This window comes from Seriola lalandi, unplaced genomic scaffold (genome assembly GCF_002814215.2).
Source record: "Seriola lalandi dorsalis isolate HSWRI2012SDOR001 ecotype SW California unplaced genomic scaffold, Sedor1 jcf7180002054930, whole genome shotgun sequence".
Lineage (NCBI taxonomy): Eukaryota > Metazoa > Chordata > Actinopteri > Carangiformes > Carangidae > Seriola > Seriola lalandi.
Genome location: NW_019525482.1, coordinates 260,508 through 265,428, shown reverse-complemented (window position 1 = coordinate 265,428; position 4,921 = coordinate 260,508).

Here is a 4,921-nt window from a genome sequence, read left to right as displayed (position 1 = left end):
AGGAGAATCCTCTCACATGGGTCGTTACAGATTTCTTTGAATTCGGGTTCGTTTGATCCAACCCCCTTTCAGCCATTTTGACAGGGATCACAGCACTGCACCATCATCATCCTCCTCATTTAATTAATAAATGAATAAGTGTTGACAGACTTAATGTGTGTCTTTGTCTCACCCTCCTCCCCCTTCTGCAAGTTCACTTTCTTTTCACATTAGCACATTTGTTAGGTTAGTCAGGTTCCTTTGCTTAGCATTAACTGCAGGTGTGTGTGTGCGTGTGTGTGTGCGTGTGTGTGTGTGTCCTGCATACAATGACCTGTCTCCTAAGATCTACAATAATTGTTTTGTCTCTACAAATATGATTGTAAAGGAAACCCACAGCATTGCTCTGCTCTGGTTGGTCCAGACAGAAATATCTCAACACAAATTGGATTAAATTCACACGCAGATTTTCTTTATAGAAAATTACAGAAATGTATTTGTGGTGGACAGAGGATGAAGCCTAATGACTTTGGTGATCTCCTGACTTTTCATCTTTGGTTTATGGCCAAAACTACAACTCTGTGTTTACAGTTAATTAGCAAGTGTTAGCATGCTAAACATGGTGCAGACATGACACCTACTTATACCTTGTTCGTGTCAAATCATTTAAACCACAACTATGAGCAGCCGAGCGGGAAAAATAGTTCGACGTATCCGAGTTAATGACATTAAGAATTCAGCTTGGTGTAAAGAACAGACATGTCAACAAACTGGTGGCAAATGGCTGCTAATGCAACACTGCTGACAGTTACATCAAAATAAAATCCACTAACAAAAACCATTCAGCTCATTTAATTGGAGTTATGTCCAGGTTTGTTTCTATTAAGATTAAGATCAAGACTAACTTTATTATCCCACAGATTAATGGGAAATTTGTCTTGTACTCTAATGCTGCAGCAATAAAAGTAAAAACAGCATTTCATACAAAAAACACACTGATGTGTTAATAAATATCAGACAGGGTCAAACAGGGTTCATAAATAAACAGCAAACAGGGTTCTTTAAAAGTACGTGACTCCCACAGTATATAGATGCGCACACACATATACACACACACACACACACACACACACACACACACACACATATATATATATACACACACACACACATACCTACACAGCCTGTATTCAGAAACTGAACCTTAAAACCAGCCGTCAGGACTTCTGGAACTTTGTGATGTCACAACAAAGCAGTCACCAAGCCCCGCCCACATGGACCCACCATCCAAACCTTGCAGGATTTGGTTTCTCTGAGTGTTTTTACCTGAAATCTGCTTGATTTTTATTGGATCACTCAGAAAACAGTCAGCCAATCAGAAGAGAAGCTCAGAGCCTCCTCTCTTCTGATTGGCTCACCGACCTGTTGTTACTAGAGCTGCAGAGAGAAGCCTGAGAGAGGAGATGTAAAACTACACTGAGATGGTTTTTATATCTTCTGATGGATCAACACTTCAAATAAAACACAAGAAAAGTGTCAAATACAGACCTTTAAACATTTTATACACCAGATTAAATGAGTTTTTAAATCTATAGGGACTCTGAACCTCCTACCAGAGGGAAGAAAGGTGGTACTCCGGGTAGCCTGTTCACAAGTAGACTGCAGGGTCATATGCTCTTTTACCCCTATCACCCTCCATGCAGTCTGCATCAGTCATACTTCAGCTGCACACAGAGACTGTCAACCCAAGCTGTGATGCTGTCTGACAAAGCTCTCTAAAACTGACAGAAAATTAAAATCATTTTTCAATCTGTGAACTCTGAAGTCGACAGAGGAAGTGCAGTCGTTGTCGTAATCTGCTATAGGGATTGTCCACGTGGGTGTTCAAAGTTAAGGAATTGTCAATAAAACACCAAGACATTTGTAATGAGGAGATGTGTGAGACGGTTTTACTGTGGATGGATGACCACCGGTATGCGGTCGCCTGGGGTCAAACACCAGCTTCTCAGTTTGTTTTTTTCCACATCCAAGACAAATTGATTTTCCTCACACCGTTTCACAAACCCTTGTATCTCTGAAGAGTCGTCATATATCCAGAACACAACAGAACAGGCTATTTCAGGCTGTTTATCTGGTGTGACTACAGGTTTAGCACAGGGGGCTAACCACATTGATGAACACTCCCAGGTTGGGTTTTTTCTGTGGCATTAACATTAGCATATTAACGTTGTTGCTGTGAGCATGCTAGCACGCTGACGTTAGCTCAAACCACAGCCAATTTGGGAATTTAAGAAGGAAATAAATTCACATCAGATACATTACTCTGGAATGAATTTCCATAAAGCGGTCCAGCTAAGCTTACAGTTATTTTACTGCTGAATGTTCACCATTATACTTTGCATGTATGCCTCGTGTTAAACAAAGTCCAGTGAATGGCACATTTGTTATCTTTATGGACTTCCTTCCACCCTGCACACCACAGGGGGCTTCATTTTGCTCAGGGAAAAAAAGCCTCCTATGGAGCTGATCTGGGCACAGCTGGATCTTTACAAATAAAACTTAAAAATATTATTCTGACATATTTAATAGTACGATGGGTTTTAGTGAAAATTTATTTGCTCAATTTGAAAGCCCTTGCTGAGAGACTGCAGTTCACCTCTTGCTTTGGCAGACTCCTTGAATTATTTCACTGAGCCACAGATGTGAGGGTTCTTTTCTGTTTTCTGGACCAGGTGCAAATGAAATCATAAAGACATTTCAAGATAAAAAAAACAAAAAGAAACTCTCATCCCTGTCGTAGCAGTTCATACAATTTCTGCTGCATGAACTCCTTCAAACTGTTGAGGCTTAGCACACAGAGGTGTTTACCAGCAGCCTCCAGCACAGCTCTGCTGACGATCACTACGAGCCAATCCAGTTCATGCTCCTTTGGTGGTTATCCATGGAGCTGCAGCTGCAGTTTGGGAGCAGATATTGACCCTGCTTTGTACTAGCACAGGTCTGCCTTAAGGGTTCAACAGTCTGATCAAACACAATAAGAAAAAAAAAATATCGAAAAACCAGTAAAACAAGACGGAATTTGTATGACAAATGAGAGAACAGCTGCTATTAAAGTTGTATAACTCTGTAGAAGTGGTTAAAGTTGTAAAATAAAATAGCAGCAATAAAATGCACTCAAAACAAAGATGACATAACAGAATATATTTTATTTCTTTATGAGTCTGGTTGAAGTTGCATTTAAATTTTAATTTATTTGAGTAAAGTGCCATTTCATATTGTGACATTTTATTACTTAATGCCTATATTTATTATTTTTGGTGCATTTAATGGCAGATTCATTCATTTCCTGAGTCATTTATTTTCAATTTCAGCAGTTTCAGTCCTTGTTACAGGAAAGGTCAATGCCATGGTTTCAAATGAACTGCAGGAGTATCCACTGCTGCATCTTCATCATAACACACACCCCTCAGGACACACACTTTTGGAGGTTGTTGTGGTCAGGCTGAGGGTAAGGAGGGCGTGTCTGGATTCAACAACGTCTGCAGGCTCAAAACATCTCTACTTTATGTTGACCTTCCTGCTCTCCTGCTTTATCTCCCCACCCTGAGGGCACAAGGCATCATTTAGTTGATACCCCCCTCTAGTGGAGGTAGTTGGTAATAACAGGCTGCTCTCAGGTTAGTGTCAGCAAATACACTGGAGCTTTCTTTGGGTTTCTCGGATGCATAAACATAATATTAAACTTCAAGGACGTGACCCACCATCAAACCACTGACTCTGAGAAAACTGGGCAGCGTGTTTGATATCTTAATAATCATTTGCAGTCTGTTGGCAGTCTTGAGGTGAGACTGTCACCCTCTGCTGGCAGTCTTTCTGATTACATTTGCAACAGTAAGACACCTTACTGGATGTAGTTATTGAGTATTCAGTCAGATATAATTTCTACATTCAATTTTATTATTGATGTTGATTCTTTCTGCCAATAATATGTTAGAGTTTGCACTGATTGCTCAAGTTTGAGCAAGATTTTACATGAAAATGTATTAAATTAATTGTAAAATACAATACACAATTTAACTACTGTCTCCTAAACTTTGTGGCTTGTTACCTCTGAAAAAATTAAGTGTCTGGTTGGGGCTTATTGTCCTGTTTCACATGTTCCACTAATGAAACTTTAGCCAGAAATTTCAGCCATTTTACCTTCTCACATGGTTTGTTTAAAGATATAGAGAGGTAAGTGTATACAATATGTCATAACAAAAGCTAGGATTTTAGAAAAGCCTAAAAATGAAATCAGATTTATGAAGCTCTACATACTGTACATGCACACGTACATAAATAATATAATTGTAATAAATATCAGTATTGTTTTTTTATTACTGCCATTATTATTGTAAAAGAAAAAAAAAAAAGAAGCTATTCCTGATGATCAGTGCTAATGCAAATGCTAGGTAGCCCACCAATAAAGGAGATAAAAAAAGCTAATGCTAATGCTAGCAAGCTACCCCCCGTGTTCTATTTGTCCATGTTTCTTTCACCAATAAAGAAAATTGGGGGGAAAAAAAAATGCTAACGAAATCGGCAGCTAGCTCGCTCCCCCAGGTGCGGCCTTGTCTGAACGACTTAGGCCCCAAGTTTCCAGCCAAATAATCACATCCACATTGTTTTCTGATGCATTCGATGTGACGACAACTTAAAAAGAATATAATTTGGACACTTTACAAGCTCAGTCTCATTCTGACCCTAAGTTGAGCCTATATACGCATGGGGTGGAGTAATGTGTATGACTTACCTTTTCTTGCTTTCTGGGCACAGCGAGGTGTGGTTCTTGCCCGAGGTGGATTCTGCCATCTGGGAGAGGTTTTCTAGCATCATCATCATCATCATCATCATCATCATCATCATCATCACAGCACATTAGAGAACTAAGGATGTCCATGCA